General features: G+C 44.8%; 2 non-coding genes across 2 annotated transcripts; both read right to left on the bottom strand.

Annotated features, from left to right (window-relative positions):
* Window positions 1-12311: 12311 nt before the first annotated feature.
* On the bottom strand, window positions 12312-12393 carry trnaf-aaa (transfer RNA phenylalanine (anticodon AAA)). The gene has a single exon. It is a non-coding gene; the product is annotated as a tRNA-Phe (tRNA).
* Window positions 12394-14298: 1905 nt separating this feature from the next.
* trnav-aac (transfer RNA valine (anticodon AAC)) lies at window positions 14299-14380 on the bottom strand. Its single transcript has one exon. It is a non-coding gene; the product is annotated as a tRNA-Val (tRNA).
* Between the last annotated feature and the right edge of the window lie 270 nt (window positions 14381-14650).

The raw sequence follows: 14650 nt of genomic DNA, 5'->3' as shown, positions 1-14650 counted from the left end.
CAACAGGGAGCAGCTTTATACAACAGGTAAAACCTTTACACAGCATGTAACGCCTTTACACAACAGGGAGGACTTTTACACAACAGGGAGCACCTTTACACAACAGGGAACACCTTTATACAACAGGGAGCACCTTTGCACAGCAGGTAGCAACTTTACACAACAGCGTACACCCTTACACAAGAGGGACAACCTTTACACAACAGGGAACAGCTTTACTCAACAGGGAGTAACTTTACACAAAAGGGAACACTTTTACACAACAGGGAACAGCTGTACACAACAGGGAACACCTTTAAACAACATGTAACGCCTTTATACAGCAGGGAGCACCTTTACACAACAGGGAACACCTTTACACAACAGGGAACACCTTTACACTACAGGGAGCACATTTACACAACAGGTTGCACCTTTACACAACAGGTAAAACCGTTACACAACAGGGAGCACCTTTATACAACAGATAACACCTTTACACTACAGGGAACACCTTTACACTACAGAGAGCACCTTTATGCAAAATGGAGCACCTATGCACAACAGGGAACACCTGTACACAACAGCGAACACCTTTGCACTACAGGGACCACCTTCACACAACAGGGAGCAGTTTTACACTACAGAGAACACCTTTACAGTACAGAGAGCACCTTTACACAACAGTGATCACCTTTACACAACAGGGACCACCTTTACACAACAGGGAACACCTTTACAAAACAGGGAGAATCTTTACACAACAGGGAGCACCGTTACACAACAGGGAGCACCATTACACAACAGGGAGCACCTTTACACAACAGGGAACACCTTTATACAACAGGGAACACATTTACACAGCAGGTTGCAGCTTTATACAACAGGGAAAACCTTTATACAGCATGTAACGCCTTTATACAACAGGGAGCACCTTTACACAACAGCGAGCACCTTTAAACAACAGGGAGCACCTTTACACAAAAAGGAGCACCTTTGCACAAAAGGGTACTCCTTTATACAACAGGGAGCACCTTTACACTACAGGGAACACCTTTACTGTACAGAGAACACCTTTATACAACAAGGAGCATCTTTGCACAAAAGGGAACTCCTTTATACAACAGGGAACACCTTTACACAACAGGGAGCACCTTTACACCACAGGGAACACCATTACAGTACAGAGAACACCTTTACACAACAAGGAGCACCTTTGCACAAAAGGGAACTTCTTTATACAACAGGGAGCACCTTTTCAAAACTGGGAACACCTTGACACAATAGGGAACACCTTTACACAACAGGAAACACCTTTACACAACAGGGAACACCTTCACACAAAAGGAAGCTCCTTTACACAACAGAGAGCACCTTTACTCAACAGGGAACACATTTACACAACAGGGAGCACCTTTATACAACAGGGAACACCTTTTAACAACGGGGAGCAATTTACACAGCAGGGAGCACCTTTGCACAACAGGGAACACCTGTGCACAACAGCGAACACATTTGCACTACAGGGACCACCTTCACACAACACGGAGCACCTTTACACTACAGGGAACACCATTACAGTACAGAGAGCACCCTTACACGACAGTGATCACCTTTACACAACAGGGAGCTCCTTTACCCAACAGGGAACACCTTTAAACTAGAGGGAGCACCTTTGCACAACAGGGAACACCTTTATACAACAGGGAGCACCTTTACACAACAGGGAACACCTTTAAACAACAGTAAACACCTTTACACAACAGGGAGCACCTTTACACAACAGGGAACACCTTTACACAACAGGGAGCACCGTTACACAACAGGGAACACCTTTACACAACAGGCAACACCTTTACACAAAAGGAAGTTCCTTTACACAACAGGGAACACCTTTGTACAACAGGTAAAACCTTTACATAACAGGGAGCACCTTCACACAACAGGGAACACCTTTACACAACAGGGAGCACCTTTACACAACAGGGAACACCTTTTAACAACAGGGAGCAATTTACACAGCTGGGAGCACCTTTACACAACAGGGAACACCTTTACACAACAAGGAACTCCTTTATACAACAGGGAACAATTTGCACAACTGGGAGCATCTTTACACAACAGGTTACACCTTTACACCACAGGGAACACCTTTACACAACAGGGAGCACCTTTATAAAGCAGGTAACACGTTTGCACCACAGGGAACACCTTTACACTACAGAGGGAACCTTTATACAAAATGGAGCACCTTTGCACAACAGGGAACACCTGTACACAACAGCGAACACCTTTGAACTACAGGGACCGCCTTCACACAATAAGGAGCACCTTTACACTACAGGGAAAACCTTTACAGTACAGAGAGCACCTTTACACAACAGTGAACATCTTTACACAACAGGGAGCACCTTTAACCAACAGGGAACACCTTTAAACTACAGGGAGCACCTTTGCACAACAGGGAACGCCTTTATACAACAGGGAGCACCTTTACACAACTGGGAACACCTTTACACAACAGGGAACACTTTTACACAACAGGGAACACCTTTACACAACAGGGAACACCTTTACACAAACGAAGCTCCTTTACACAACAGGGAACACCTTTATACATCATATAACACCTTTACACAACAGGGAGCACCTTTACTCAACAGGGAACACCTTTACACAATAGGGAGCTCCTTTACACAACAGGGAACACCTTTGCACAACAGGGAACACCTTTTAACAACAGGGAGCAATTTATACAGCTGGGAGCACCTTTACACAACAGGGAACACCTGTACACAACAGCGAACACCTTTGCACTACAGGGACCACCTTCACACAACACGGAGCACCTTTACACTACAGGGAACACCATTACAGTACAGAGAGCACCTTTAAACAACAGTGATCTCCTTTACACAACAGGGAACACCTTTACACAATAAGGAACTCCTTTATACAACAGGGAACAATTTACACAACTGAGATCATCTTTACACAACAGGTTACACCTTTACACAACAGGTAACACCATTGCACCACAGGGAACACCTTTACACAACAAGGAACACCTTTACACAACAGGGAGCACGTTTAAACTACAGGGAACACCTTTACGCAACAGGGAGCACCTTTACACAACAGAGAACACCTTTACACAACAGGGAGCACCTTTACACAACAGGGAGCACCATTACACAACAGGGAACACGTTTACACAACAGGGAGCACCTTTACACAACAGGTAACACCTTTACACTACAGGTAACACCTTTACACAGCAGGGAGCACCTTCACATAACAGGGAGCACCTTTGCACAAAAGGGAACACCTTTACACAACAGGGAACACCTTTACACAACAGGGAACACCTTTACACAAACGAAGCTCCTTTACACAACAGGGAACACCTTTATACATCATATAACACCTTTACACAACAGGGAGCACCTTTACTCAACAGGGAACACCTTTACACAATAGGGAGCTCCTTTACACAACAGGGAACACCTTTGCACAACAGGGAACACCTTTTAACAACAGGGAGCAATTTACACAGCTGGGAGCACCTTTACACAACAGGGAATACCTGTACACAACAGCGAACACCTTTGCACTACAGGGACCACCTTCACACAACACGGAGCACCTTTACACTACAGGGAACACCATTACAGTACAGAGAGCACCTTTAAACAACAGTGATCTCCTTTACACAACAGGGAACACCTTTACACAATAAGGAACTCCTTTATACAACAGGGAACAATTTACACAACTGAGATCATCTTTACACAACAGGTTACACCTTTACACAACAGGTAACACCATTGCACCACAGGGAACACCTTTGCACAACAAGGAACACCTTTACACAACAGGGAGCACGTTTAAACTACAGGGAACACCTTTACGCAACAGGGAGCACCTTTACACAACAGAGAACACCTTTACACAACAGGGAGCACCTTTACACAACAGGGAGCACCATTACACAACAGGGAACACGTTTACACAACAGGGAGCACCTTTACACAACAGGTAACACCTTTACACTACAGGTAACACCTTTGCACAGCAGGGAGCACCTTCACATAACAGGGAGCACCTTTGCACAAAAGGGAACACCTTTACACAACAGGGAACACCTTTACACAACAGGGAGCACCTTTACACAACAGGGAACACCTTTAAACAACAGGAACACCTTTACACTACAGGGAGCACCTTTACACAACAGGTGACACCTTTACACATCGGGGAGCACCTTTACACAACCGGGAACAACTTTAGACTACAGGGAGCACCTTTACACAACAGGGACCACCTTTACACTGCAGGGAATACGTTTACACAACAGGGAGCACCTTTACACAACAGTGAACAACTTTTCACAACAGGGAGCACCTTTATACAACAGGGAGCACCGTTACACTAGAGGGAAAACCTTTACACAACAGGAATACCTTTACACAACAGGGAACACCTTTACACAACAGGGAACGCCTTTACACAACAGTGAAAACCTTTACACAACACGGAGCACCTTTACACAATACGTAGCACCTTTACACAACAGGGAACACCTTTACACAACAGGGAAAAATTTACACAACAGGGAACTCCTTTACACAACAGGGAACACCTTTACACAACAGGGAAAAACTTTACACAGCAGGGAACTCCTTTACACAACAGGCAGCACCTTTACTCAACAGGGAACACCTTTCAACAACAGGGAACACCTTAACACAACATGGAGCACCTTTACACAACAGGGAACGCCTTTACACAACAGGGAGCACCTTGACACAACAGGTAACTCCGTTATACAACAGGGAGCACCTTTATACAACAGGGAAAACATTTGCACAACAGGGAAAATAATTACACAAAAGTGACCACCTTTACAGAACAGGGAGCACCTTTACACAACAGGGAACACCTTTACACAACAGGGAACATCTTTGCACAACAGGTAACACCTGTACACAACAGGGAGCAATTTACACAACACAGAGTACATTTACACACCAGGGATTATCTTCACACAGCAGAAAACACCTTCACGTAAATATCGCTCTTCATCTCGTCTCCATTTCCATGTCTGTCGACAAACCCTCTCTCTTTCTCTCGTAGTCTCGGTTTTTCCTCAGTCTGTTCACTCACTCATCTCTACACCTGCTGCGTCTCACTACTGCTCGAATCCCACCGCTGCCAGATATTGCAGCATTCTTAAATTTCGTCGCTTCACCAACAGAAGGTTCAATTCCTCAGGTTTTTTTATCTCACTTTATGCTTTACTTACAGCAACTTCCTTCCTGCAATAAACACAAGAACCTGCAACAGGGAAAACCTTTACACAACAGGGAACAACTTTATATAACAGGGAACATCTTTACACAACCGGGAATTTGTTTGCACAGCAGAAAGCACCTTCATGCAAGTCTGCCTCTTCATCTCAGTCTCCGTTTCCCTGTCTGTCTACAAACCCTCGCTGTTTCTCTCGCAGTTTTGGATTTCCCTCAGTCTCTGTCTCTCCCTTGTGTTATTCGGTCTGTCTCTCTCTCTCTCTCTTTGGTTTCTTCAGTGTCTTTCTCTGTCCCTCCCTTTGTGTGGCCAGAAAGACACTTGCTAGTTTGCTGTGTGTCACTCTGTGTCTGTCCCATTGTCGGTGGAGTAATACTGAGTGTCCTTGTGTCATTATGCAGCCGTGTGAGCCTGCCAACACGGGTGCTGCGGGGTCCCGGTCTCTGGGCTGTTTGAAGGCCATGCTGTAGCTTTCAACATAGCTTTGGTGCTGAAATTTATCTCGCTAACACACAGCACCATGCGGCATCGGAACCTAAACACCAGCCGGGATTCTGCTTCAGCCAACAGCAGAGTGGCGCAGCGGAATCGTGCTGTGTTCATAACCCAGAGGTCGATAGATCGAAGCCATCCTTTGTTATTTACATAAAAAGCTCCATTTCTGCCCACAATCACATTGCGCTTATTTTTTTACCACAGTTTACAATTGACATACTCCAACGTACTGCTTGTAATACACAACAGGGATAAATTATCAATTCAATTTACAATAGGTGTGTTCCACAAACATCTATTTATTACTGTTGCCATGCGAACACGTAGCTTCTTCTGATCCAGTGGGTTGCATCAGAAGTGAGTTTGCCGTCCCCGAATATAATTTCCTTTTGTTTCCACTTTTTATTTTACAAAACCAAGCCACCTTTCAATCACCAGTTACTTGTTTCAGAAGCCGCGCTGTACTGTGGTAGCATAGCCGTGTGGTCAACGGCGCTGGGTTTGTTCTCCAATTTCGCTGGGAGCTAGAATTCAAATCCCACCGCTGCCATATGTTGCAGCATTCATAAATTGCGTCGTAAACAGTGCAGGCAGGCTGGTTTTGTTCACTATGATGTCACTTTTTCCTTCAGTTGTTATTGACAGGCAGAAACGGTTTGCAGAATTTCGTCTGGCCCATAATTGGCCTGAACCCAGCATTGGAAACTGCAACCATCGTTACCCAATTCAGACCGTTCGTTCACTTCTCTCACTAATTGCTGCCTCTCACTTATTCAGATATACAGCACTTTTACATTTGTGTTTCTTCCATTTCTTGCAATCTATCGATCTCGCCCCCCATTGCTGTCACTCTCGCACCCACCATCTCTCTGTCGTTTCCCCGTTCGCACTTCCAAACCTGCCGGTTGAACAGCACCTCCCATTTGCTCCTGTGCTACAATCCGATTAATATAACACGAAGATGTTTTTTCAATCTAACCTTTCTAGAAGCGAATGTTACATTAATACATTGTTAAGAGAAGATCCATTCTGTAATGCAAAAATAAACTTGGAGGTGATCTGGACTCTATGTTCAGGATGAGAGTCAGATGTGCTTTTCATACCATTAGTCTGAGGAAATGTGATTCGGAGGGCAAATATTTCCTATTATTCCCTCCTCTTATAATTATGGTAAATTTCAGGCTCTTTGCGGCAGGTATTTTTATCGCACTTTCCGCTTCACTTACAGCAACTTCCTTCTTGCAATAAACACAAGAACCTGCAGCAAAACTTTCAAAACAGCCGCGATTCTATACCAACCGACAGCAGAACGGCCCATAACGCAGAAGTCGATGGATCGAAACCATCCTGTGCTATTTGCATTCTTATTTACACCAACAATAAAAACCTCTATTGCTGCACACAATCAAATCGCACTTATTCTTATCACACTTTACTTACACAAACGGCCTGCTTGCAATACACAACACGGATAAATTATGAATTAAATTTATATTGGGTGTGTTCCAACAAAGATCTATTAATTAGTGTTGCCCTGTGAACAGGTAGCTTCTTCTGATCTGGTGGGTTACATCAGAAGAGAGTTGCCGACCACGAATTTAATTTCCTTTTGTTTCCCCTTTTATTTAAAAGACCAAGCCTCATTTCAATCACCAGTTACTATTTTCAGATTCCTCAGTCGATTGGTGTGGTAGCGTGGCCGAGCGACCTAAAGCGCTGGATTTATGTTCCCGTCTCTTCGGAGGCGTCGTTCAGAATCCCACCGCTGCCAGTTATGGTTGAATTTATGAATTTCGTTTCACACAAAGCGTTATACTATGCAGGCCAGACAGTTTTGCTAGTATCTATATCACTTCTTAAACTTTCGATGCTATCATTTCTGTTCACGCACACGTCTCCACGTGCGCTGTATCTCACTTACTCAGATTCCACCACTTTTACAATTTTGTTGCTCCTTGCTGCCACCATCTCACCGCAGCTTCCCTGTTCGCCCTTCTAAACTTCCCGGTTGAACAGCACCTCCCCTCTGCTCCTGCGCTCCATTCCGATTAATATATCACGAATATATTCTCAAGCTGACACAGAGGGGGAAATAGACTGGATTTTAGGCGGTTTTACATTTCCAGAGAGCAGTAATGTGTTGCACTCCGGTGTTGTGGGAGCTGACTCTCTGATCCCCTTTCAATAAGGATGGGAAAACACATGGCAGATGGAAGTTAACGCAGAGAAGTGTGACGTAATATATTTTGTTACGACGAATGAGGAGAGGCAAAATCAACGAAATGGTAGAATTTCAAACGGGTGCATGAACAGAGAGACCTGGTGGTGTATGTGCACAAATCTTTGATGCTGGCAGGACACGGCTGTTAAAAAGGACATGGGAAGCTTGGCTTTATCAATAGAGGAATAGAGAAGAAAACTAAAGAAGTTATGCTAAATCTTCCTAAAACACTGTTTACCTTCAGCGGGACTATTGTGTTCAATTATGGGCATACACATTGGGAAGGATGGCATGGCCTTGGAGAGGGTGCAGAGGAGATTTGTAGAATGGTACCAAATTATGTGGAGAGTTTGGAGAACCTGGGATTGTTCTCCTTAAAGCAGAAACGGTAAAGTGGAGGCTTAATAGAGATTTTCAAAAATTTGAGGTGGTGTGATAGGTCAAGTAGGAAAACTATTTCCTCTGTCAATTGGAATGGTAACCAAAGATAATAGATGTAATATATACTGGCGCACAGGCGCTTTTTAAGTGCAGGAACGCATTACCTAAAATGGTAGTGGAGTCAGATTCAAAGCAACCTCAAAAGGCAATTGGACATGTTTTTGAACTGCACTAATCTGCAGGCTTGTGGGAAAAACGCTGGGGTGTGGGATGAAATTTGACAGCTCTTTCGAAGAGCCGGCACAGGCATGACCATCTATGACTTTAACCCCTCCATAATGTTAAAGGCCTACATGAGCTCTACACTCAGTCTACTATTTTTCCTAGAGGGAAGAGGCCAAATATATCCAGAAGACGTCCTTCTCATTTCCCTTTCCACTGTTCGTGGAGTGACGATGCCAGAATTCTTCTCTTCACTCACAGTTGCTTCAGGTGCTCCTTCTTCAGCACATACTGAGAAAACAAAGGGAGATCAGAAAGAAAAGGCTGCCAGGTGTTCTGTAATGCATTGCAACACACTATCAGTTGGGGATGTAGCTCAGTGGTAGAGTTTATGCTTCGCAAGTATGATGTCCTGGGTTGCATTTCCAAATGTTGTTTTTTACAGCATCGTTTTCGGCAAAATGTTGTTTTAGGTGTTCCAGAATCTGCGGCCTCGGTTAAACATTTTTTCCAGTCCTTTAAATCTATCGACCGCGCCATGCTTGCTGCCACTCTCGCAACCGCCACTCTCACAGCCACTTCCCCGTTTGCCCGAACAAACTTCCCTGTTGAACAGCGCATCTCATCTGCTGCTGTGCTCCAATCCGTTTAATATAACAAGAATATATTATCAAACTGTCCGATCCACACAGGGAAAGTTACTTTAAGACAACGATAGGAGAAAATCCAATCTCTATAAACAGGTGGCGAGCTGGACTCTCTGTTCAGGATGAGGGTCAGCTTTGTTTTTCATTCCATTAGTCTGAGGAACTTGTGATTGTGAGGGCAAATATTTCCTATTATCTATTGTATAAAAATGGAGTTCTTGTTTCCGTGAAATGGACAGTGGTGAGCATACTGCTGCTGCCTTCTTGCTTCCAATGGGAACAATCACATCAGCGATCAGTCTCATGCCTGGCACCCTGGAGAATCTACTTCTCTTTTACCATTATTCCAAGTGCGGCTTTCCTGCCATTAAAATCCACCTGGAAAATAGGCCACAGTAGATAATCCTTTCTGAACATCATTTTCTACACTTTCCTCAGTTTATCAATTGCATTGAGAAGAACGGAAAGATTTGAAGCAAGAACAATTGCCAGAGAACTTCAGCTTAATTGCATCGCCCCGCACCCCGATCATGAGACAACAACCAACAAATCACATACAGCGGTGCGAGAACGCCCCCATTACATCTGTCCAATCAGGGCCTGAGGATTGAGCTGCTCCGTCACAATCAGCTCCAGTAGGTTGGAGGACTCGGTTTGTGAGCGGATGACTTGTTCCTGTCGCTGGCGCCGCGGCCGAGAAGCGAGCAGCCCCTGCAATCTCTTGTTTTCAGCCAAATACTGGAGGTATGAATGACTAATCATGAAACATTTCACGCGATCTAATTTGGTTGCAAACTTATCTAATGTATAAAAATTGAGTCTTTGATTCCGTGAAATGAACAGTGGTGAGCAACTGCTGCTGCCTTCCTGCTCCCAATGGGAACAATTGCTTCAGCGATCACTGTCCTGCCAGGCAGCCTGGATATTCCACTTCCCTTTTACCAATATTCAAAGTGCAGCGTTCTTGCCATGAAAATCGCCCACAGTAGATAGAGTCATAGAGTTATGCAGCACAGAAAGATGCACTTCGGCCCATCGTGTCCACGCCGGCCATCAATCCCTGTCTATTCTAATCCCATTTTCCAGCACATGGTCCGAAGCCTTGTATGCTATGGCGTTTCAAGTGCTCATCTATATGTTTCCTGAATGTTGTGAGGTTTCCTGCCTCTACCACCCTTTCAGGCAGTGAGTTTCAGATTCCATCCACCCTCTGGGTGAAAAAGTTTTTCCTCCAATCCCCTCTGAACATCCTGCCCCTTATTTTGAACGTATGCCCCCTGGTAATTGACCCCTCTACTAAGGGGAAAAGTTCCTTTCTATCTACCCTATATATGCCCCTCATAATTTTGTGCACCTCAATCAGGACCCCCTCAGCCTTCTCTGCTCTAAGGAAGACAACGCCAGCCAGTCCCGTCCCTCTTCATAGCTGAAGCATTCTAGCAACATCCTGGTGAATCTCCTCTGCACCATCGCCAATGCAATCACATCCCTCCTAGTATTCCAGCTGTGGACTAACTCGCGCTTTGTACAGCTCCATCATAACGCCCCTGCTCTTATATTCTATGCCTCGGCTAATGAAGGCAACTATCCCATATGCCTTTTTAACCAAGTTACCTACCTGCCCTGCTGCATTCAGTGCTCTATGTACATGCACACCAAGGTCTCTCCTTGACCAGTCTCCCATGTGGGACATTGGCAAAAGCCTTACTGAAGTCTATGTACACACTCATCCACACACCTAGTCAGCTCCTCGAAAAATGCTATCAAATTGGTTGGACGTGATCTCACCCTGACAATACCAAGCTGACTATCCCTCAGTAATTCTTGCTTCTTCAAGTGGAGACTAATTCTGTCCCTCAGAATGTTATCCAATATTTTCCTATCACTGATGTTCGGCTCACTGGCCTGTAATTCCCTGCTTTAGTCTAAAATGGGCCAGCACTTTAGGCTGTTAACTGAAAGGTTGGTGGTTCGAGCCCACCCAGGGACGTGAGTAGATTTTAATTTTTGCAAACATATCTATTGTATAAAAATGGAGACTTTGATTCCGTGAAATGAACATTGGTATGCATATTGCTGCTGCCTTCCTGCTTCCAATGGGAACAATCGCTTCATCAATCAGTCTTCTGCCAGGCAGCCTGTATATTCTAATTCCTTGTACCAATAATCTAAGTGCAGCGTTCCTAACATGAAAATCCAGCAGGAAAATCGCCCACAGTAGACAATCCATTCTGAATACCCGTTTCTACACTGTCCTCAGTTTTAGACTTGCATGGATTAGAACGGAAAGCTTGAAACAGTAACAATTGCCAGACAACTTCAGCTTCCTTGCATCGCCCCGCACCCTGATCACGTGTCAACAACCATTCAATCACATACAGCGGCGCGAGAATGCCCCCATTTGAATGTGTACAATCAGGGCCTGAGGATTGAGCTGCTGCCTCACAAGCAGTTCCAGTACGTTGGAGGACTCGGCTATGAGCGGATGACTTGTTCTTGTCGCTGGCGCCGCAGCCGAGAAGCGAGCAACACCTGAATTCTCTTGTTTTCAGCCAAATGCTAGAGGTATGAATTTCTAATCACAAAATCTTGTCGGTAACTTTCAATTGAGGTAGAGGATCAGCCATGATCTTAGCGAATGGCGAAGCAGGATCGAGGGCTGCACGGCCAAATCCTGCTCCTATTTCTTATGATCTAATGTACCGATTTAGGCCGGCGGTGTTGAGAACTGTGGCACATCTGGCTTATTTCATTAAATAAGCATCGCAGGAGGAAGCAGCATCAACTGGAAGATGGCTGCTCAGAAGACGTGCATTTTCTTCAATGGGTTGCAAAATAAAATATTTTCGACGGTTAAAATTGCTTTCACGGTTTCAAGTGCATTAAATAAGATAGCATTCTCCACTGGCTTAGCCCTCTCGTAATGTCAAAATGGGCTGAAGTGCTTGTTATACTTTCTGCTTGAAACGTTGTTTGATTGCAGCTTGGAATCTCGGCAGAGGAACCGAAAGGCAGCAGTTCAAATTAAATCGGATCATCTGGGACGACGTCCTCGGTGCCATAATCGGCAGAATTCGAAACTGCGCGGGGAAGCCCCAATGTATTTTTAGTTCACCGCCTTGACCACTCGGCCACGACTACCGTGACGGCGGATTGCTCCCACGCAGCTTCTCATTTGCTTCGAAATCGGTGTCTCTGCTGTGAACGCTCTGGCACATAATCACATGGGTTCATGTGGAATAATTCCAATTGCAAACAATTTGTTCTCTGTCTTTGTGGCGCAATGGGCAAGCGTTCGACTGTTAGTTTTACAAAGGTTCGTGGTTCGAGCCCACCCAGAGATGTTGGTAAATTTTAATTTTTGCAAACTCATCTATTGTTTAAAATGGAGTCTTTGATTCCGTGAAATGAACAGTGGTGAGCATACTGCTGCTGCCTTCCTGCTTCCAATGGGAACAATCGCTTCATCAATCAGTCTTCTGCCCGGCAGCATGGATATTCTACTTCCCTCATACCAATATTCCAAGTGCAGCTTTCTTGCATTAAAATCCGGCAGGAAAATCGGCCACAGTGGATAATCCATTCTGAAAACCCTTTTCTACACTTTCCTCAGGTTTACACATACATGGATTAGAATGGAAAGCTTGAAACTATTACAATTGCCAGAGAACTTCAGCTTCCTTGCATCGCTCCACACCCTGATCACGTGACAACAACCAACCAATCACATAGAGCGGCGCGAGAACACCTCCATTGAATGTGTCCAATCAGGGCCTGAGGATGGAGCTGCTCTGTCACAAGCAGTTCCAGTACGTTGGAGGACTCAGCTGTGAGCGGATGACTTGTTGTTGTCACTGGCGCCGCGGTCGAGAAGCGAGCAGCCCCTGCAATCTCTTGTTTTCAGCCAAATGCTAGAGGTATGAATTTCTAATGACAAAATCTTTGACGCGAACTGATTTGTGTGCTGCATTTGAATGCGGTTTAGTGCCTCGCACGGGCCTTGTGATTTTCTTTTTGCGTACGGTTTGCAGTGTGTGATCGCTTAATATTTTGCGACTGAAATTAAATGCAATATCTGATTCAAATTGTTGCTTCATATGCCGTTCGGTCAAATTGAGGAAATTCGACACTACGAACGGGATTCAAATCGCCTTTTCTCTCGTGTGCTGCTTTTGACCCTTTGTGCGGCCGCGTGCATCAGGGAATGTGGTTGGAGAATAAATCTTTGGCTGCATTGTTTTTCCTGCTGGTTGTCCATCCAGCAAAACTTGATTTTCTGTGGTGAAATGAATTCAGCAGACTATACGAAGGAAGAACATATACATTCTTTCATGGCTTGACTGGGCGGATTCTGAGAGGTTGTTTACCCTGGCTGTGGAGCCCGAACTAGGGGTCAAAGATTCAGAATAATGGGCCGGCCATTTAAGATTGAGATGAGGAGAAATTGCTTCATTGTAAGGGTTGTGTATCTTTGGAGTTTTCTAACGCAGAGGGCTGTGGCGCTTCAGTCGTTGAGTACATTCCTAACTGAGATGGATATGTACATTACGGAAATCAAGGTATATGGGGCTTGGTCGGTAATTTTCAGTTGAGGTAGAGGATCAGCCATGATCTTATTGAATGGCGGAGCATGATCGAGGGCCGCATGGCCAAATCCTGCTCCTATTTCTTATGATCTAATGTACCGATTTAGGCCGGAGGTGTTGAGAACTGTGGCTCGTCTGGCTTAATTCATTAAATAAGCATCGCAGTAGGAAGCAGCATCAACTGGACGATGGCTGCGCGGAAGACCTGCATTTTCTTCAATGGGTTGCAAAATAAAATATTTTCGACGGTTAAAATTGCTTTTACGGTTTCAAGAGCGTTAAATAACGTAGTATTCTCCTTTGGCTTAGGCCTCTCATAATGTCATAATGGGGTGAAGTGCTTGTTATACTTTCTGCTTGAAACTTTGTTTCATTGCAGCTTTGAATCTCGGCAGAGGAACCGAAAGGCAGCAGTTCAAATTAAGTAAAAACCAATCATTTGCGACGACGTACTCGGTGCTGCAATCGGCAGGATTCGAACCTGCGCGGCGAAATCCCGCTGGATTGTTAGTGCATCGCCTTAACCACTCGGCCACGACTACCCTGACGGTGGTTTAGACCCACGCAGCTTCTCATTTGCGTCGAAATCGGTGCCTCTGCTGTGAACGCTCTGGCACATAATCACATGGGTTCATGTCGAATAATTCCAATTGCAAACATTTTCTTGTCTGTCTCTTTGGCGCAATGGGCCAGCGCGTTTTGCTGTTAAGGTTGGTGATTCGTGCCCACCCAGAGACGGGGGTAAATTTTAATTTTTGGAAAACCATCTATTGTTTAAAAATGGAGTAAAGATGGAGAAAACCCCCATTGAA

Source organism: Somniosus microcephalus, unplaced genomic scaffold, assembly GCF_052327205.1.
Source record: "Somniosus microcephalus isolate GS21.2 unplaced genomic scaffold, FLI_Smic_1.0 unresolved_chr9, whole genome shotgun sequence".
In the NCBI taxonomy this organism is placed as follows: Eukaryota; Metazoa; Chordata; class Chondrichthyes; order Squaliformes; family Somniosidae; genus Somniosus; species Somniosus microcephalus.
The sequence above is the reverse complement of the archived record's forward strand: the minus strand, read 5'-3'. Positions and strand labels throughout refer to the sequence as shown.